This window comes from Microcaecilia unicolor, chromosome 3 (genome assembly GCF_901765095.1).
Source record: "Microcaecilia unicolor chromosome 3, aMicUni1.1, whole genome shotgun sequence".
Lineage (NCBI taxonomy): Eukaryota > Metazoa > Chordata > Amphibia > Gymnophiona > Siphonopidae > Microcaecilia > Microcaecilia unicolor.
The window spans coordinates 216,500,034-216,522,109 of NC_044033.1; the positions used below are offsets into that span (position 1 = coordinate 216,500,034).

The window sequence follows — 22,076 nt, forward strand, 5'->3', positions numbered from 1 at the left end:
TTTACCTTCGTCCACGCCGCGCAGCCGAGAAGAGGACTTCGGCTGGCGGGGGTTGGGGAGGAATGCACCACCTGTACAAAAACTAAAAAAACAAAACGGGGGGACGACCCTGGAACTTGGAGAAACGGAGGGAGGGATGGACGACAACCCTGGAGCACGGAGGAAGGGGGGGGGGGGGGGGCCCAGGCTCACACACTCTCTCTCTCTCTCTCACAGAGACACACACTCGCACACAGTCTCACTCACTCTGTCACACACACCACACGCAAATTCACTCTCTCTCTCGCACAGTCACTATCACACATACACACTCCGAGGAAAACCTTGCTAGCACTAGCCCGTTTCATTTGTGTCTGAAGAGGGCCTTTTTCTACTAGTGTCTAATACGTTTTTGCTATTGTTTTGGGTGAACTCAAACGCCGGCAAGCTCCGCCTACTGGCTTCAGCCCATATAATGGGCTGGATAGGCTCATGCCGTCTCCAGTCTCAATCTAACCTTCTTGCTGCCATGTGAACCCCAAAGGATCTACGTCCATCTCCGTGGGATCATTCCTGCAAACCCCGTTCGGCTGTCTACTGCTAACTTATTGAGATCGCCCCCTACAGGCCCGCAGCTTTCCTTTTCCGGCTTCCCGCCCTCCTCTGACGCAACGTTTTTAATTCTCCTGCGTCTTGCTTGCCCTGCTCTGATTCAATTTCCTGTTTCCGGCAAGGGAAGGCGGACGCATCGGGAGTCGGGACGGAGGGAAAGAAGTTGTGAAAGGGGACGAGGAGGTACCGGAGAAGGAAAGCTGCGGGTCTGGTGGTGGGCGACCTCAGGTATGAGCTTGACGGTAGGAGTGGGAGGGTTTTGAGGAAGACGTGCCGGATCGTTGACAGGTAGGAAAGGGGAAGACATGTTGGACAGGGGAGAGTGAAAGAGAGAGGTGGCAGATTACGGGGAGGGGAGACCGGTCCCGATAGTGTGAAGAGGGATGTTCAGTGTGTGAGAATGTGAGGGCAGTCGAATTCGTGTGACTTGGTATCTCTATATGCTGGCTGTCGTTTTCTGTATTCATTGCTATTTTACCTGGTGTTAGAGGCTGTAATGAGTCCCTTATAACCTACACTTAAAAATAAGTTCACTTTGCTTTCACGTTCTGCAGAGTTCAGTAGTATCAGTGATATAAAGAAAAGAGGATTATTTACAATCATAGGTTAGAATTATCCAGCAGTGCTGTTTTTAACATGAGTTTTCAAGATCCGTTAGGTCTGGGAAAGAGAGGTATGTGTAACTAAGCATGATTATAGCTTTTGTGACTATATAAGAGTAGGTGAAAAAATGGCATGTTTCTCCTTCTGTTTGCAAACTCGTGGATGGTGTTCGGGAACTGGATGTGAAAAGACATGGTAAAGTGCCTTTTGTTAGAATGACTGGGACTATGGTGAGCTGCCAAGTTACCCAGTTTTAGGAGTGAGACCTTTTGGCCAATCCTGGTTTTAAACTTAAATCCCAAAGCAGTCTGGTACTTCTAGTCCCTGATTCTACCCTTTGAAATCAGTGCTGTAGGTCCCATAATGCATTAGGATGAAGTTGGCAGAAAACTGGAGCTGCCCTAAAATCTCCCTCCTGGATCTGGGTATCTTGGAAGTTCTGAGGATGAGGGGTGTATGTGAGTGAAGCTTTCAGCTTATGCGTACAGATGGAGCCTCCCCACAATTGTTTTCATATATTACTTTCACTTTGCAGGTACTGTTATGGTAGTGTTCCTCTGATGTGCTATATTGCTGCTGCTGCTGCTGCTAAAGTCTTGCCTATTTCACATCACACCAAGACGCTAGTACTGTAGTGCCCTTCTGCTTATCTACACTTATTGGCTTTTCTGTGCTTTGTTTTCATGTACTGTTTGCCTCTTTGCAGGCAACTATAACTGTAGTGTTTCTCTCTCGGTGTACAATCTCACTGCTGCAGTAGTCCCACCAAAGTACTTTAACTTAGCGGTGGTATATGCTGGAGCAACCTCAAGGAGCTACTCCTGGGCAGTTCCTCATTCCGTTTCTTTGTAGCTTCTCTGCATTCTTTGGAAAGCCCACTTTGGCTTTTGTCCTCATCATATTCCCCTTTCTACTTGCTGCCTCACCATCAGCTATGCCACCTTCTTCCTCTAATCTTATTCCCATTTCTCTGTTGGTCTTCCCATTTGTAGGTCTTTCCATTTTAAGACCTTTGTTTTCCATAACATTATTCAGAACTGTAATATCCCAGGCTCTTTTAATATTCAGGTACCTCACAGAGACTTGGCTACAGAACAGAGAGGAGCTCTTTTTGTATCGATGCCTGCCTCCAAACTGCACTGCTGTTTTTACATCCAGGTTTATTAGATGAGGGGAGGGAGAGTTGTCATTTTTTCCACTATGCTTCCAATTGTAGATCGCTTTCTGTGACACTGTTTATCCTGAACCACATCTGTTTTTTTTTGTCTGGAATTAGCAGCTCCCCTGCTTTTTCTTATAGTCTACTACCTGCCAGATGCACATACCACTATGTGGGATGTTCTAGCTAACACCCTTTCAGATATAGTGGTTCTTTATTTTAACTTTATAGGCTTTGATGATTTCAGTGGTCACCTACACTGTCCTTCTTGGTCCCAGGATATCCATTTTCTCAATCTATCTGATTTTGGCTTTAGACAACATTGATGTCTCCATTTATTCCGCAGAACACATTTAGGTCTTGTTCTCTCTTCCAGTGACTCTCTTCCTTTTAGTTTAATTCCTTTTCTTCTCTCCTCTCCTGATCTCTTAGTCTAATTACACACTAATCTCTTTCACTATATCCCCGAACCCTCCATAGTTAGGTGATTTCCCTGTTCCATCTCACAGCCTGAGCTGCATTGACCCCTCCACTCTAACCCACTTTGGTTTCTTCTTTTCCCTTCAAGTGGACTGGCTGGCTTTATCTGAGTAGGTTGCTTGTTAGTACTCTAAGCTGCATTCTGTTTTAGATTCAATTGTTCCCCTGATATCTGTTATGTCCTTCTACCCTGCATCAACACTGGAACTATTGGGGACTCAGATTTTTAAAGCATCAGCATGGCATATCGAGAGACACTGGTGGCATAGGACCTCAGCCACTCTTGCTCATTGTAGGTCAATTCATAAATTCTGTCACACAAAAATAACAGAAGCCCAAAGAGCCTATTCTAAGCAAATATGGTTAAATGTATTTGTAACTCCCCAACCCCTCCGTCCTTTTCCTCCTTTCCCGAAATCACTGATGAGGAAACAACACATCTTCTCTCCTCCTCAAAACAAACTACCTGTTCCTCTGATCCCATTCCTACCCACCTTCTTAACACCATCTCTCCTACTCTCACCCCTTTTATCTGTCATATCCTCAATCTTTCACTTTCCACTGCGACCGTTCCTGATGCCTTCAAACATGCCGTGGTCACACCACTCCTTAAGAAGCCTTCACTTGACCCTACCTGTCCTTCCAACTATCGACCCATCTCCCTCCTCCCCTTCCTCTCCAAGAATATTTGAACCGCCGCTGTCTTGACTTTCTTTCATCTCAAGCTGTTCTTGACCCACTCCAATCTGGCTTTCGCCCTCTTCATTCAACTGAAACTGCACTTACTAAAGTTTCCAACGACCTGTTACTGGCCCTATCCAAAGGTCTCTATTCTATCCTCATCCTTCTCGATCTATCCGCTGCTTTTGACACTGTTGATCACAGCTTACTCCTTGATACGTTGTCTTCACTTGGATTCCAGGGCTCTGTTCTTTCCTGGTTCTCCTCCTACCTCTCGCTTCGCACCTTTAGTGTACACTCTGGTGGATCCTCTTCCACTTCTATCCCATTACCAATCGGTGTACCTCAGGGATCTGTTCTCGGGTCTCTCCTGTTCTCCATCTACACTTCTTCCCTTGGCTCTCTGATATCATCCCATGGCTTTCAATACCATCTCTGCACTGACGACTCCCAGATCTACCTCTCTATCCCCGACATCTCAGCCAGCATCCAGACCAATGTATCAGCCTGCCTATCTGATATCGCTGCCTGGATGTCTCAGCATCATCTGAAACTTGATATGGCCAAAACCGAGCTTCTCATCTTTCCCTCTAAACCCACCTCTCCTATCCCCCCTTTCTCTATTTCTGTGGATGGTACTCTCATTCTCCCTGTCTCATTAGCTCATAACCTTGGGGTCATCTTCGACTCCTCGCTCTCCTTCTCTGCTCACATTCAGCAGATTGTCAAAACCTGTTGTTCCTTTCTCTAACATCAGCAAAATCCGTCCCTTCCTCTCTGAGCACTCTACCAGAACCCTTATCCACACTCTTATCACCTCTCGCCTAGATTATTGCAATCTGCTTCTCACTGGCCTCCCACTTAGCCATCTCTCTCCTCTTCAATCAGTCCAAAACTCTACTGCGTGACTCATTTTCCGCCAAAGTCGCTATGCTCACATTAGCCCTCTCCTCAAGTCACTTCACTGGCTCCCTATCCGTTTCCGCATTCAATTCAAACTTCTCTTACTGACCTATAAGTGCATTCACTCTACCGCTCCCCAGTACCTCTCCACTCTTGTCTCTCCCTACGCCCCCCCCCCCCCCCCCTCTGGTACTCCATTCTGTGGATAAATCTCTCTCGTCTGTCCCCTTCTCCTCTACTGCTAATTCCAGACTCCGTTCCTTTTATGTCGCTGCACCTCACGCCTGGAATAGACTTCCTGAGCCTGTATGTCTATCCTCGTCTTTGGCCGTTTTCAAATCCAGGCTGAAAGCCTATCTCTATCGCTGCTTTTGGCTCCTAAGCACTACTCACTTGCCCTGTACCCTTTTATCTCCACCTCTTTAATTCCCTTACCTCTTAGTTGTTCTGTCTGTTTGTATGTCCTATTTAGATTGTAAGCTTTTTGAGCAGGGACTGTCTTTTCCTGTATGGTGTACAGCGCTGCGTATGCCTTGTAGCGATATAGAAGTGATAAGTAGTAGTAGTAACTGATGTTTCTGTACCGTTATGTAATTCTACAACCCACGTATAATTTTTCCTAACTGTTATATGTAAGCCACATTGAACCAAAACTATATTTTTGGGTAATTGTGAGCTATAAGAATGAATAAATAAATTCTCTGTCTTTAATTGCCTTAGGAAGCTCTTTCCATTGTTCCTCTGATTTCTAGTCCCCTTCCCTCTATTCTTGATAACGTGGATGGTACTTCTTTGCCTACGTCTTTGACTTCAAAATAACTGAACTGCAAGAATCACTACCCTCTGTGTCTTACCCAACTTTTCTGTCCACCCCCTCTGCAATCCTTTCCCTATTCTCTGCTGTTGCTAATGCTTTTGGTTTTTTCAGCCTTTGCAAACTTTGTAACCTTGTCTTGACAGTGGTCATCCTTCAATATTCTTACCACAACTACTCTCTCCAAACTTTTGTCCTCTTCAAAATAAAGGTTTGCTCTCTTGATCATTTTCCCTCATCCTTAGATATGTGCTCCTCTGGGTCTCCTCCTACTAAATCTTTCAGTCTCCAAACTGAGATTATTATCAATCTGGTCTGGACACATACTCAGTGCGCCCTCTTATTGAAACGCCGGACTGTCCTTCTATGTTAAATTGTACAGCGCTGCGTAACCCTAGTAGCGCTTTAGAAATGTCAAGTAGTAGTAGTACTTGACTTCTACCTTTCAAACTGTATAGGTCTTTATCAAATCTCCCTTGTATGTGTAAACTGTTGGAAAAAGCAATGTTTGCTGAGCTACTACATCACGTGGAAGCTTTGAATATTCTTCATCCCTGGCAGTCCAGCTTCCTTCAGACCCATAGTACTGAGACTTTGAGCACAGGCTTACTGAATGAGCTTCATGCTAGAAATGACAAGGGCAGAATGGCTCTGGTGGGGTCAGTTGACCTATTTCAGCTTGTGATCTGACTCTGGTGTTGTCAGTTGACTTAACTTCAGCTTTTGATCTAGCCGATCATTCTCTTGGCTTGGTTAGTAGACATCAGCCTTTATGGTACCATCTTACAGTGGTTCGTTTCTCTTCTCTCTAGAAGTTCCTTCTCAATAGCATTTCCCTCCTCCAATGATCTAGAAACCAAGGAACAGTAACAAAGTGTAACATTTGCACTGTTACATGGATCAGTTGACCAGCTTATGTCCCTCTGCAGAGGGCAGTGATTAAATAATATATATACAGTTCTTGATCCAGTTTTCTCCATGTCTACTGGATTTTTGTTCATTCCTTCAGCCCTGCAGCAGATGCCAGGTTCTGAATTATAGGCTCCTGATGGCATGCCATGAAACAAACCACTCCTTATATCACCCATGTGCTGTAAGACACCTCTCACATGATCTTACCCAACACCTCCCATCCAAATCCTCTTCTACCTTCAGCTTATTATCGACTGTATCTAATTTCATGTAATGACTATATCATATTAACATCCTGTAAGCCACATTGAGCCTGCAAAAAGGTGGGATAATGTGGGGTACAAATGCAATAAATAAATAAAAAAAATAAATAGTGCTAAAAAACCTATCAGCACAATGAAGAACCTGTAATTTACTGGTTGCATGATGCACGGATAACATTATCTCCAAAATAAATTGTAGACCCATCCACTCAGCGCTAAAGAGCATTTTATGAGACTTTAGCACAGGATGAATTATGAAGAATTTGTTCTGAACTCTGTACCCTATTCTTGAAAAGTTATTGCTTTAGAAAGCTTCCCTTTCATTGTCATGTGAGGTGACATAGTAAATGACAGCAGATAATGACCTTGAACGGTCCATCCAGTCTGCCCAACAAGATAAACTAATTTTACGTGGTATGTGATACTTTATATGTGTAACCGAGTTTGATTTGTCCTTGCCATTCTCAGGGCACAGACTGTAGAAGTCTGCCCAGCACTGTTCTTGTACTAAAAGTTCTGAAGCTAACATCAAAGCCACTTAAAAATTACACTGCAGCCCATCCATATCTATTCAGTTATGATCAGTGTGCGTAGACCGTAGAAGTCTGCCCAGCACTAGTTTTGCTTCCCAATTACTGGCATCGCCACCCAGTGTCCGCTAAAATTCCGTGGATCCATTCCTTCTAAACAAGATTCCTTTGTGTTTATCCCATGCATGTTTGAATTTCATTACCGTTTTCATCACCACCTGCGGGAGGGCATTCTACGTATCCACCACCCTTTCCATGAAAAAATGCTCCCTGACATTACTCTTGAGTCTGTCCCCCTTCAACCTCAATTCTTGTCCTCTAGTTCTACCGCCTTCCCATCCCTGGAAAAGGTGTGTTTGTGGATTTAATACCTTTCAAATATCTGAACATCTGTGTCATTTCACCCGTTTCTCCTTTCCTCCAAGGTATACATGTTTAAATCGGCAAGTCTCTCCTCGTACGGTTTGCAATGCAAATCCCATACTATTTTTGTAGCTTTTCTTTGCACCGCTTCCAGTCTTTTTACGTCTTTAGCAAGATACGGCCTCCACAACTGAACACAATACTCCAAGTGGGGCCTCACCAATGACTTGCAGAGGGGCATCAATACCTCCTTTCTTCTGCTGGTTATACTCCTCTCTATGCAACCTAGCATCCTTCTGGCCACGGCCGTCGCCTTTCCACATTGTTTCTTCACCTTCATATCCTCAGACACCAATACCCAAGGTCTCTCCTGAGTCAAGCTTACTAATCTCTCCCCTCCTATTTGGTATTTCTCTTTTGGGTTTCTGCACCCCAAGTGCATCACTCTGCACTTCTTGGCATTACATTTTAACCGTCTCGACCATTCTTCTAACGTTTGGAGATCCCTTCTGATTGTTTCTACTCCCTCCAAGGTATCCACTCTATTGGCTGTCTTCGTGTCTTCTGCAAAATTACAAACCTTTTCTTCCAACCCTTCAGCAATATCTCTCACAAATATATTAAACAGAATAGGCCCCAGCACCGACCCCTGAGGAACTCCACTGCTCACCTTGCTTTCCTCCTAGCAGATTCCATTTACCACCACCCTTTGCCACCTGTTGGTTAACCAGTTTCCTATTCAGTTCACCACTTTTGGATCTAAGTTCGGCCCTTTCAGCTTATTTTTTATTTTGCATTTTCAAAGTTATACAAGCCAGAGTTCAAACACTACAATTTTCCAAAGTACATTAACTGGTCAACTCGTCAACATTGCCAAATTTTAACCAATATCAATAATGTATCTTCTGCCATAATTCCCATGCCCCCCTCCCTCCCAACTCCCCTGTTTCACTCTTCTGCAGATTATGTGGCATCAGGGTTTTACAGTGGTAGCCATCCAAATTGTATAAGGTTCCCAGATCTTTTGATGTTGAGTCAAACGCCCTTTTTTTAAGGCTGTAAGTTTGGACATCAGTTGAATATACTCCAATTTTCCCAATACCATTGAGGTGTCCGGCAGTCTCGGTTTTTTCCAGGCCGCTGCAAGTACTAATTTGCCCGCTACAAACACCTGGGTGGCAAATTGATGTATATGCCGTGGTATATTGGGTGGTTTAAAGTGTAATAGGCAATATTCCATTTTCACTTCATAATGTAAAGCTGTCACTAAGCAAATAAAATCTACAATGCTTGCCCAATATCTTTGCGCGTGTATACAGGACCACCAGACATGATACATATTACCCTCCTCTCCACAGTCCCTCCAGCATTCTGCTGAGCTTAGTCGAAACATTTTAGCCAAACGGCTAGGGGTGTAGTACCAGCTATATAAAATCTTATGTCCATTCTCTACCATGGTACTGGATACTGACACCCGCAGTAAAGATTTAAAAACCTTTGCCCATTGTAAAGGGTTATGAGCTATTCTCATGGCTAGGACCCATTTTTGTGTATAGTATTCTACTGGGTACTCTCGTGCCAATAGGGCTTTGTATATTCTAGTAATACACCCTCGTCCTCCTCCTCCCGTCATCCCCCTTTCCAACTGTGTTTCAGTTAGCTCGAGTTCCTCTCCCGCTTTTCGTTTAATGAAATTTTGCACCCTAACATAGTGGAAGGCCTGAAGCAGGGAGAGCCCATATTCCTGACACAATTCCTGGTACGTATGAATCCTATCTTCTTTACACATTTGTCCCAGTTCATACAACCCCATTTCTTCCCAGTCTTTGTATACCTTGCCAAATTCTTCAGAGCCGAATTGAGGAGCAAATCTAAGGTAAGTATGTTGAAAGTAAGTGCGCTCTGGGATGAATTTTCCCCTTATCTTAATCCATATTGCTAGAGGCCATTGTAGAAGGTAGAGGCTTCTCCGGCTTAGTTCCTTAAGTGTCTGTTTGGGCAGCCATGGGATCGCCCTAAGTGGGTATGGTTCCAGCCAGTGTTGTTCAATGCCCACCCATATCTTCTCTGTGTTCTGGGACCAAGTTGCTAAGAGCCTAATGTGTGCCGCACAGTAGTAATCATAAAAAGAAGGGACCCCCATACCTCCTCTGTCTCGGGGTTGGTACATTGTGTCTCGTTTTACCCTGGGCGGTCTTTTCCTCCAAATAAAGGAGAAGACTTTGCCTTGTAGGCCTCGAAAGAAGGCATCAGGTATGTCTATGGGTAGTGCCATGAACAAATATAGCAATTTCGGAAGCATTATCATCTTAACAGCATTAAACCTGCCCACCCATGATAATGTCAGACCTTCCCATCTTTCCATTTCCCGGAATAAGTCACATACCTTACCTGGGAAATTGTGCTCGAATAGGTCCTCTATTCGGCGTGTGATATTTATCCCCAAGTACCTAATGTATTTAGATGCCCATTTATAAGGGAATTGTCTTTTCAGTAAAGCTAGTGTTGAATTAGGTATATTCACATCAAGTGCCTCGGATTTGTCAAAATTAATTTTGAAACCCGATAGTGCCCCATAATTTTGTATCTCTTCTCCTATCACCGGGAGGGCCCTTTGAGGATCTTTTAGGGTGAGGAGAATGTCATCTGCGAAAAGGAGTATCTTAGTTTCAATGCCCCCTCCTCTAAGGCCCTTTATCTCTTGATTCGCTCGAATCTTGGCGGCCAGTGGTTCCATCACCAGCGCAAACAGTAAGGGCGACAGTGCGCAACCCTGTCTGGAACCTCTGTGTAGGAGAAATGGACTTGTCAGTGTCCCATTAATGCGCACTGCCGCCGATGGGCTTTGGTAGATGAGATGGAGCCACTCCACAATCCTCCCTTTAATTCCCACCTTTTCCAATACTGCGAACAAAAAAGGCCAACCGACTCTATCGAAGGCCTTTTCTGCGTCTAAAGATAATATACAGAGTGGTGATTTAAGTATATGGGCCCCCTGTACTACCTGCAATATTCTCCGAATGTTGTCAAACGTCTGCCGTGTGTGGACAAAGCCTGACTGATCTTCATGTATAAGTTGTGGAAGGTATTTCTGAAGCCGTGTAGCCATAATCTTTGTAAATATTTTATAGTCCACCCCTAATAGTGAGATCGGTCTATATGAGCTGCATAATTGGGGATCTTTACCTGGTTTATGTAAGACCGTTATTGTAGCCATATTCCAGGTGTGTGGCAAGCTTGTGGTTTCATCTAACGAGTTAAATACTCGTAATAGCATTGGGGCTAGCATTTTCTCATATAGTTTGTAAAATTGAGGGGTGAACCCGTCTGGCCCTGGAGCTTTATTCGGGGATAACGCTCGAATCGTCTGTTCCACTTCTTCTAATGTGATAAGCTCTCCCAAAGTCTGCATGGCTTGTTCTGGAAGCCTCGGGAGGTCTATATCTGTTAGATACGCCCTTATCTCCTCTTCTCCACCTTCCCCTTCAGCACTATATAAGTGTTGATAGTATCTTCTGAATGCCATTTCTAAGAACTCGGGCTCCGAATGCACCCCTCCTCCCCCTATCATGTTCCTATTGGTGTGTTGTGCTAGTTTATGAGCCAATAACCGGCTGGCTTTGTTGCCAAATTCAAAGTGCATTTGACGCACACGTTGTAACTTTTCTGCTATATCAGCCAGCTCATGTAATTGTGTGCGCAGCTCATACGCCTGTCCCCTTAAACGTAGCGGGTTTTGAGCTGTCCCCTCCTGCAGCAGTTTCTCTACTTGCATTAGCTGCTGGCGCAGAGCATTATCTTTCGCACATCTCTCTCTTTCCATCGCCTAGAGCGCAACCTTTCAGCTTATTCACGAGTCTTCTGTGGGGGTCCGTAACAAAAGCATTTGCTGAAATCCAAGTAGATTACAGCTGGTGCATGTCCTTCATCCAGATCTTTGGTCACCCAGTCAAAGAAGTCAATAAAATTTGTTTGGCAGGATGTTGCCTCGGGTCCTGTAACCCGTTGTCTTCTAGAAAGTTAACTATCTTTTCTTTCAGTAGCAACTCCATTATTTTTCCTACCACCGACATGAGACTTGCCGATCTCTAGTTTCCCACTTCTTCCCAGTCTCCACTTTTGTGAAGAGGGACCACATCCGCTCATCTCCAGTCTCGCGGAACCTCTCCCATCTCTAAAGATCTGTTAATTAAATCTTTCTCTCTGAGCTTCCTCAGTATCCTGGGATGTATCCCATCTGGCCCCATAGCTAGCTTTGTCCACCTTCAGATTCTCCAGCTGTTTAAAAACAGTTTCTTCCGTAAAAGGCGCAGTATCCACTCCATTCCCAGATATTCCTTCTGCAGCCAACCGGGGTCCTTCACCAGGATTTTCCTCCGTGAACACTGAAGGTCTTCCGCTCTCTGGGTTGGCCAGGACTGGGGGGAGCAGTGTTCATAGCCGGTGGTGGGGAGGGGAAGATATTTTATTATCTGGCTATTTGGATATGGCTGGCATATTTTTTGACTTTATTTCATTGTCACTGACTTATCTTTCAAAGGACATTAAAATAATTAACTAGACAACAAGGTATGCCATCCAGATATCGTTCATCTGAATATTTGCCTCACGGTAAATGATTTTGGGAAGGGATTTTAGATTTACCTCATGCCTTTTTCAGTTGTATCTCAAGGTCGATTACATTTAGATGCAGTATTTCCCTGTCCCCAAAGGGTTCACAATCTAACCCTATTGTTTACTAAGCCGTGCTAAAGCCGACACAGCCCATTCACTTTGAATGAGCTTTTGTCGGCATTGCCACGCGGCTTAGTAAATGGGGTAAGTTTGTACCTAAGGCAGTGGAGGATTAAGTGATTTGCCCAAGCTCACAAGGATCCACAGTGGGATTTGAACCCTGACTGCCCTGCACCAATTTTAAAGTTCCTCCTGTGTGAACAGGTGATGTCAGAGGCTGCGTCTGCATGCACTTCATGGAAAGCCTCACTCCTCTCAGATGCTGAGAGGATCCATTCTTGAAAAGCTATTATTTTCATGGTGTGGTGAAGCTGTGTAAGGGTCACACCTTTGCACCAGGGTCCTGGTGTGAAAGCTTTCCTGCTCAAAGCACAAGGGTCCAAAGCACGAGTGCGGTACCCTCGGTCTAGTTTTTTTCTACAGAGCAAGGAGGTTGCGTCTGGTTGATCTCCCCGCCCTCGGGACTATTTTTCTCTCTAATTTCATGATTTTCTTCCTTCTCTTTTATAGTTTTTTGTCCCTCCTCATATGTTTTGTAGATTGGTTTAGCTCTTTGAGGTTTTCTTTATTTTTCACGACTCCCAAGGACCTCTTGGACCAGAGGTACTGAGCTCAATTAGAGGTAAGCCCCTTGTAAGGTGGTTTTTTTTTTTTTCACTGTTCTCATTTTATCATAGTCTCCTTTTTTGAACGCTAACGTATTGGATTTCCTGTTTATACTTACTCCAAAGCTAATATCTAAACCTGATCATATTATGATCCGTGTTATCAAGCAGCCCCATCGCCATTACCTCCCGCACCAGATCATGCGCTCCTCCACTAAGGACTAGGGCCCAGATGCACTAAACCTGAACGACCCTTTTAATGACCCTTAACGAAGAAATTTTCAAACGTAGCATGCATCAAAGGCCATTTCCCGAGGAAGCTAGCAGCTAACGAAACTGGAATGCAAATGATAAACTACCATTGAAATGTAGACAATTCGGAATGCACTAACCATACCGACGATAGCAACGATTCACTTACCGCCAGAAATTTAACGTCCGCTCAGACCTGTCGTTAAAGCCTGAGCTGTCATCTCCCCGCTGCCCCCTGACGATGAAAAACCAAATTGCTGGCATGTTTAAAAAGAAAAGTGGCTCCCTGCTTCCCTGTGCCTAAAATAAAAAACGAAACTAAATTAAAAAAGGATAGGGAGGGGGCAAAGGCACTCATCAGCAGCGTCCTGTATGGACGGCCTTGCCTTGCCCCCCCCCCCCCCCCCCCCCCCCCGAAGTCCCCGCTGCTCCAATTGTGAAATAAAAGCTGTTAAAATGAAACCTTTGCAGTTGCTGGGCTCCCCCTATCTTCCTGTCTCTCTCTTCTTCAGTCGGCAATGCTCCGCCTCCTGCCCTCCTCCACCTCCGTGCCCCGCCCCCCCGAGTTTGTCCCCGCCGCTCCCCCCTCCACCGTAGATAACTGACGTCAGAGGAGGGCGGGCACAGGAAGAAGAAGGAGACATCGGAGGAGACAGAAGAGATCAAGAACAGCTGATCCATCCCTTGCAGTGCCTTCAAACATAGGTGAGAGGCGCTGCACCGGCCTTTATGGTGGAGGGGGGGGTCCGGTGGAGGGGGGGAGCGGCGGGGACGAACTCGGAGGTGGAGGAGGGCAGGAGGCGGAGCATTGCCGACTGAAGAAGAGAGAGACAGGAAGGGAGGGGGAGCCCAACAACTGAAAAGGTTTCATTTTTAACAGCTTTTATTTCACAAACGGAGCTGCGGGGACTTTGGGGGGGGGGGGGGGAGCAAGGCAAGGCCGTCCATACAGGACGCTGCTGATGAGCGCCTTTGCCCCCTCCCGATCCTTTAATGTTTGTGGAGACATGCAGGGGAAAGTGGGGAGCCACGTGTTTGTGTTTTCTTTTTTTTCTTTTACGTTTCTGGCATGCGCAGAGCAGCCAGCATAACGCTTGGCTGCTCTGCGCATGCTTTACGAGCCGATTACCGACAGGGATTAGTGCATCGTTCTTTACAATACCGCACCAAACTTGTGCGACTTGTTTTTTTGGAGCATTGGTCGTTTTTTTTAAATTTGGTAATGGCTTTAACGATTTTGCTTTTTTTACGTTTGGTTGATGCATCTGGGCCTAGGTCTAGAATTTTTCCTCCTCTTGTCGGTTCCTGTACCAGCTGCTCCATAAAGCAAGGAATTTTACTTCCCTAGCATGCCCTGATGTTACATTTACACAGTCAATATCGGGGTAATTGAAATCACCCATTCCTTGTCATGAAGCATATGAAGCCATTACGTATGGGTTGTGTCCATCAACCAGCAGGGGGAGATAGAGAGCAACTCAACTTTTCACAGTTCCTCATGGCCAGTCAGCTCCACTGCCTCTTCAGTATTCTCTATCTCCCCAAGCAGGGTGGCTGCAGCTTCTTCGAGCTCCATCAAAAATCTGCCTGGGGGTGGCTCCTGGCTTGCCAGTTGTTAGCCGGGGTGTTAGAGGCTATAGCAGCTTCACTTTGAAGGCACATAGGATAGCCCTTTTCCTGCCTTACCCATGCCTCCGTGGATGTGGACATATTAGCTTGCTTTTCCTTGTCCTTTCCCACTCAGTGGATGCAGGCACATTGGTTCGCCTTTCCCTGCCTTTCCCACTCATCTGAGCCTCCGGAGTTCTTATTACCTCTGCTTTCCTCACAGCGTTAAAAAAAAAAAAATGGAACAGAGGTTTTCCTTTGATTCTTCTATGGGACCGGAGCTGTGATACTCGGTCCGGTGAGGTAAGAGTGTTTTCTAACTCCTTCGGGGTGGGCCCGCGATCGGGGCGTTTTTGGTGCGAAACTGCCATTTTGAATTTTTCCGCCGTTTTCGGCGATGGCTGCAGAGAATGTAAAGCGCTGTTCCCGGTGTGGCAAGCGCAAATCAGCAGCGGGGCTCTGTAAATCGTGCTGTACAGGTGTAAGAGCCGGCCCGAGCATGGCGAGCGATGATTCTTCCCACTCAGAGCTGGCAGCGGACGCCATTTTGAATTCTCCGCATGGCGCGGCCTCCATAGAGACGGAGAGCCGGGGTGGGGGGGGACCTCGAATTGAGGCTATTCAGAGAGCGGCTAGCCCTGGCCGGGATCTGGGTGCCCAGGGCAAGTTTTTCTCCCCTGATTTTGTGTTATTTTTGCATAAAGCATACATGCTGAAAAGAGCTCTCCCTCAAGGGTCGTCTGAGGCCCCATCTATTGTGCCCCCCCCCCCCCCTGCTGGATTCTGGCCTGGGACTGCCCGCTGAGGCTATTTGCCCTGATAATTGGCATAAAGAAAAGCGTAGAAGGGCTAATTTCCCTTCAGATTGTAGTGCACCTTCCCCCCCCCCCCCCCCCCCCCCCCCCCCCCCGTGGTCGGGCTGTGAGGATTCGGAGAGTTCTGGCAGGCCTTCGTGGTCTGAGGAGCCAGAATCAGGTGCAGAATTACCACAGGATCTGGATGATCCCTCCGCGGTGAGGATTTTCCACCGTGATGAGCTGCCAGCACTTATTTCAGATGCCCTACAGGTCCTTTCTATTGAAGAGCCTGACAGTGGCACGGCCTCCTCTGTGAATCCTAGGATGGCTAGTACCAAAAAGCCTGCTTGAGCCTTTCCTTTGCATGACTCCATCCAAAAGCTTATTTCCGCTCAGTGGGCTGACCCCGAGGGACCTTTTGACAGTTTCCAGGGCTATGGGGCAATTATACCCTCTGCGTGAGGAGCATTTGGCTCGCTTTGCAATGCCTAAAGTAGATGCCCTAGTCACTGCGGTGCCAAAGAGAACTACCCTCCCTGTGGAAGGAGGAGTTGCCCTGAAGGATATACAAGACCGTAGGCTGGAAGCAGCACTTAAACAGTCCTTTGAAATTGCAGGTCTTACTGTTCGGGCATCTGCATGCAGTTGTTATGCTGCTAGAGCCTGCCTGGCGTGGTTGCAACAGGCAGTGGAACAGCCCGGAGATGGAGCAGAGCCCTTCTCGGATGTGGCTCCGCGGCTGGAGTCGGCCTTGTCCTTCTTGGCTGATGCCCTTTATGATATTGTCAGAGCTTCGGCTAAACAAATGGCAGTAGCAGTGGCAGCTCGCCGTCTTATTTGGCTACGACATTGGGCAGCGGACATGGCCTCTAAGCAAAGGTTGGTGAAGTTGCCCTTTCAAGGCCTTCTCCTATTTGGTGAGGAGTTGTGGAAAAAAATTGTTAAAGGCCTGGGAGATCCTAAACCACTACTACTACTTAACATTTCTAGAGCGCTACTAGGGTTACGCAGCGCTGTACAAATTAACAATTAAGGACGGTCCCTGCTCGGAAGAGCTTACAATCTAAAGGAAGAGCTTACAATCTAGCGCTTGCCTGAAGATAGGCCGAGGCCTTCCTCCAAGGGCCAGGCGGTCCACTCCTCTTATAGACCTCGCTTCCGTGAAGCTAGAAGGTACCGCCCGGGGCGTTCTGCTGGGTTCACTTCTCGTGGCCGTTTTTTCAGCAGAGGAACTCCTTTCGCTCGGACAAGCGTTCCGCAGCCACTGGCTCTAGGCCTGGAGTTCAGGGGCGACCCTCTCAATGATGGTGCGCCGGCCCCTCCTCGCTTCCTGTCATCGGAGGACGTCTTTCCCTTTTTCTCGAGGAGTGGGCCAATATTTCCTCAGATCAGTGGGTTCTGGACCTGATCAGAGATGGCTACAGAATAGAATTCAACGCCCCAGTAAGAGACGTGTTTGTGAAGTCCCGATGCGGTTCTGCTGCCAAACGGGCGGCGGTAGAGGAGACTTTGCAAGGTCTGATTCAGTTAAGGGCCGTGTCCCCGGTACCACCCGCCGAACACGGCTACGGCCGATACTCCATCTACTTTGTGGTGCCGCGAAAAGGTGGGTTTTTTCGCCCTATTCTGGACTTAAAAGAATTAAACAAGTCCCAGAGAGTGCGGCATTTCCACATGGAAACCCTGCGCTCCGTCATTGCTGCGGTACAGCCAGGAGAGTTTCTCACATCTCTAGACCTGAAAGAAGCTTACTTGCACATACCAATTTGGCCCCCGCACCAGAAGTTTCTGAGGTTTGCGGTGTTGGGAAAACATTTCCAGTTCCGGGCCTTGCCTTTTGGCCTCGCCACAGCTCCCCGAACCTTTTCGAAGGTAATGGTGGTAGTAGCTGCTTTGCTCAGGCGAGAAGGTATCAGGGTTCACCCGTACCTAGACGACTGGCTCATCAGAGCAGACTCTGTAACAGAGAGCTATCGAGCTACAGCCAGAGTGGTCTCAGTACTTCAATCTCTAGGCTGGGTCGTCAATATGGCCAAAAGTCACCTGACCCCCTCGCAATCTCTAGAATATTTGGGGGCCAGGTTCGACAGACTCGGGCTATGTATACCTACCCGAGCTAAGGCGGTGCAAGCTTCAGAATCAGGTCCGTCTGCTCCTAAGGATGCCCCGCCCGCGAGCTTGGGACCTTGTCCAGCTGCTGGGATCGATGACAGCCACATTGGAACTGGTGCCCTGGGCGAGAGCGCACCCGAGACCTCTACAGTATTCCCTACTTCAAAGATGGTCTCCAGTTTCTCAGGATTATCAATGCAGACTTTCTTGGCTCCCTGCGGCCCGACTCAGCATGGAGTGGTGGCTCTCAGACAGCATGCTGCGGCGAGGAATGCCGCTGGTGCTCCCCGATTGGTGTCTAGTAGTGACAGATGCCAGCCTGAAGGGCTGGGGCGCACATTGCAAGGGGAAGCATGCCCAGGGTCTATGGACACCCGAGGAGTTGGAGTGGTCCATCAACCGCCGAGTTGAAAGCGGTGTTTCAGGCGCTTCTGGCCTTTCAAGTGACCCTGGAAGGATTGGCTGTCAGAGTAATGTCTGACAACACGACAGCAGTGGCCTACATAAATCGAGAAGGCGGCACTCAGTGCAGAGCACTGGCCGCGCAGGCCGAACAGATTTGCCACTGGGCCGAGCTGCCTCTTCTCTCGGCAGCTCACATTGCAGGTCAGAGCAACGTGCAAGCCAATTATCTAAGCAGGCATCAGATCGATCCAGCAGAATGGGAACTAGCAGATGAAGTATTCCTGCAGATATGTGCCAAATGGGGCAAGCCCGTGATGGATCTTATGGCGACAAGTTCAAATGCCAAAGTCCCGTGCTTCTTCAGCAGACGGCGAGCTCCTCGCTCGGCAGGGTTGGATGCCTTGACTCAGCCTTGGCTTCCGGGCCTACTATATGTGTTCCCTCCATGGCCCTTGATAGGGCGCGTGCTCCTGCGGATTCGGCTGCACCCAGGAGAAGTGGTCCTCATCGCCCCGGATTGGCCCAGGAGGCCTTGGTATGCGGACCTCCGACAGATGCTAGTGGAGGCTCCCCTTCCTTTACCTCTGGTACCGAACCTGTTGTCACAGGACCCTGTAGCCATGGAGGACGCCTGCCGCTTTGGCCTTATGGCATGGCGATTGAGAGGGCGCAATTGAGGGACAAAGGCTATTCAAACAGTCATTTCCACTCTCCTGCAGGCCCGCAAGCGTTCCACTTCCGTGGCTTATGCCAGGATTTAGCGCCAGTTTGAGTCTTGGTGTGCTTCAAAAGCGATCACACTCATGCGGGCTCCTGTCTCGCCGATTCTGGACTTTTTGCAGGATGGTGTACAAATAGGCTTGGCCTATAATTCCCTGCGGGTGCAAGTGGCCGCATTGGCCTCCCTTCGTGGTAAGGTTGAAGGCGTGTCTTTAGCTGCTCATCCAGATGTGGCATGGTTTCTTAGTGGGGTGCTTCGGCTCCGGCCTTCCGTGCGAGCACCCTGTCCAGCTTGGAACCTGGGGCTTGTTTTGAAGGCCCTGCAGGCTTCTCCTTTTGAACCGCTTCGGCGAGCATCGGAGAAAGATTTGACAATAAAGGCCGTTTTTCTTGTGGCCATTACTTCGGCGAGACGGGTGTCAGAGCTCCAGGCGCTGTCCTGTAGAGACCCATTTCTGCAATTCTCAGAGTCCAGGGTCACGGTTCGGACCGTGCCTTCCTTCATGCCTAAGGTGGTTTCAGCATTTCACCTAAACCAGCCTATTTTTTTGCCCTCCTTTGATAAGGAGGAGTTTCCAGAATCTTTTGGGCAGTTGCACCTGTTGGAAGTGCGCAGAACTCTGCTGCAGTATCTGCGAGTTACTATCTCTTTCAGGATCAATGATCATCTGTTTTGCTATCAGGTCCTCGCAGAGGGTCTCCAGCGTCTAAAACCACTATTGCCCGCTGGCTCAAAGAAACTATCTTTTCAGCTTATCTGCTTGCTAGCCGGTCTCCGCCTGTAGCCTTTAAGGTGCATTCTACCAGAGCGATTTCTTCCTCTTGGGCTGAAACTGGAGCACTCTCTCGTCAAGAGATATGCAGTGCAGCAACATGGGCTTCTAAGCTCTCTTTTGCCCGACATTACAGGCTGGATGTGGCTGCTAGGAGGGATGCGCGTTTTGGAGCACAAGTGCTAGCGCGTGGTATGACCTGTTCCCACCCTATATAGGGATTGCTTTGTTACATTCCATACGTAATGGCTTCATCTGCTTGATGACAAGGAAGGGAAAATTAGGTTCTTACCTTGGTAATTTTCTTTCCTTTAGTCATAGCAGATGAAGCCATGAGCCCTCCCTGTATGACTGTCTGTATGCTGTGAATCTGTTTCAGGTTCTGTTCTTGTTTCCTGAAGTTCCTTTCTTGGGAGAAAGTTGGAAAACAGTCTTCAGGATTCATGTTCACTTATAGGAGGATGAGTCCATTCCCTCCAGTTTATGTTTTGGAGGATGAGTTTATTCCCTCCAGGAGGTTGTGTGTATCCCCTCCAGTTATACAATAAGGAGGACGAGTTTATTCCCTCCAGGAGGATGTGTTCATTCCCTCCTTTTGTGTTCATGCCCTTGTTAAGGGGCCATCGTTCGCTGTGAGGAAAGTTCATGTTATTCCCATTGTGGTTTGCCATACTGCTTTGGAAGCTTCAAATACTGAAGAGGCAGTGGAGCTGGCTGGCCATGAGGCACTGTGTAAAGTTGAGTGCTCTCTATCTCCCCTTGCTGGTTGATGGACACAACCCATACGTAATGGCTTCATCTGCTATGACTAAAGGAAAGAAAATTACCAAGGTAAGAACCTAATTTTCCCTTATTATCGTGTTGCCCAGCTTGTTAGCCTCCCTAATTTCCAATAACATTTCTACATCCGTCTGTTCATCCTGGCCAGGCAGACAGTAGTACACTCTCATCACTATACTTTTCTCCTTTACACATGGAATTTCAATCCATAGGGATTCCAAGATATGTTTTGTTTCCTGCAGAATTAGTATTATAGAGTTGTTTAATTAAAATTTCTTAAGGTACTAGGGATATCAGATGAATATAATGATCCTTTTGATTGTTGTAATTTTATTTAGGGTTTGCTTCTTAGAAACTAATTAAATGTAATTCAGACTCTATTGAAAATTCTGCCTCCATAAAAAGATTTTGACAGATGCATCCAGCCTGGACTGGGGAGCTCATGTAGATGGACTTCACACTCAGAGCACTTGGTCCTCCCAGGAGGTCAAATTTCATATCAATCTTCTGGAACTGTGGGTGATTTAGAACGTTGTAAAGACTTTTAGAGATTGACTTAGGAGCCAAATAATTCTAATACAGACAGACAGGTTGCAATGTACTGTGTCAACAAGCAGGGGGGTATGGATTCTTACCCCTTGTGTCAGGATGTGGCAGTGATGCTCAGAGCCACATACCTGGCAGACAGGCTAAGCAGGGTCATGTAACCGCATGAGTGGTATCTCAATATGGACGTAACCTGTGAGATTCTTCGAGTGTGGGGCACCCCTTTGCCACTCATCTCAACAACAAAGTCCCTCAGTACTGCTCCAGACTCAGATCACATGACAGACTAACATCAGATGCATTCCTCTTGAATTAGCGAGGAGTGTTTCTTGTATGCATATCCTCCCACCCCTCTAATGACTTTGTTTAAACTGTAGCAAGACCGGGGAACCATGATCTTAATAGCACCCTACTGGCCGAGGCAGATCTGCTTCCTTCTACTTCTGTAGTTATCCTCCGAAGAACTGTGGAGGTTGGATTGTTTTCTGACCTTTATCACACCGAAGAATGGGGTTTCTTCTGCATCCCAACCTCCAGACCCTGGCCTTCACATCCTGGATGTTGAGAGCTTAGAATTTCAATCTTTGAATCTGCAAGAGGGTGTCTCCAAGCCTGTTGGCTTCCAGGAAAGGTTCCACTAAGAGGTGTAGGAGGTTTGCCGTTTTTGGTATGTGGGCAGGGCTCTAGATCCACAAAAACTGCTTGAATACCTCCTACACCTCTCTGAGTCTGATTGAAAACCAGCACTGTAAGGATTAATCTTTCTGCAATCAGTGCATATCACCACCCTGTAGGGAGCAATCCCATCTCTGTACAGCCTCTAGTTGATTCTCAATGCTGTCCTTACCCAGCTGGTGAAAGCTCCTTTTGAGCCTCTTGATGTCTCTCATCTGAAGTACCTGACCTGGAAGGTCTTGTTTTTGGTGACAGTCACTTCAGCTTACAAAGTCGGTGAGCTTCAGGCCCTAGTAGCCTGTCTGTCTTACATAAGATTTCATCATAACAGGATAGTTCTTAGCATGCATCCTAAGTTTCTTCCTGAGGAATGTCGGAATTCCATCTTAACCAGTCAGTTGTCTTGCCAACATTCTTCCCAATACTTCATGGCCACCCTGGCGAAAATGTACTTCATATCTTGGACTATAAGAGAGCCTTAGCCTTCTATATGGCGCGGGCTAAAGCCTATAGACAGTTCACTCAACTTCTTGTTTCTTTCGACTCAAACAAGATGAGGATAGCTATCAGTAAGCTTTGTCCAATTGGCTTGCAGATTGCATCTCCTTTTCTTACGCCCAGGCTGGGTTGAATCTTGAGGGCCATGTCACGGCTCACAATGCAAGAGCCATGACCTCGGCAGCTCACTTAAGTCTGCCTTCATTGAGGAGATATGCAAGCCTGCAGTGTGGTCTTCGGTACACACATTCACATCTCACTACTGCCTCAAA

At 47.1% G+C, this 22,076-nt stretch overlaps 1 protein-coding gene across 1 annotated transcript in view; it reads left to right on the plus strand.

Annotated features, from left to right (window-relative positions):
* The first annotated feature begins 669 nt into the window (after positions 1 to 669).
* Positions 670 to 22,076, plus strand: part of CSNK2B (casein kinase 2 beta) — a 79,618-nt gene continuing 58,211 nt past the window's right edge. Inside the window, exon 1 of the mRNA XM_030197472.1 lies at positions 670 to 819. The gene's annotated coding sequence lies outside the window, so the exon portion shown is untranslated. The remainder of the gene's footprint in view (positions 820 to 22,076) is intronic.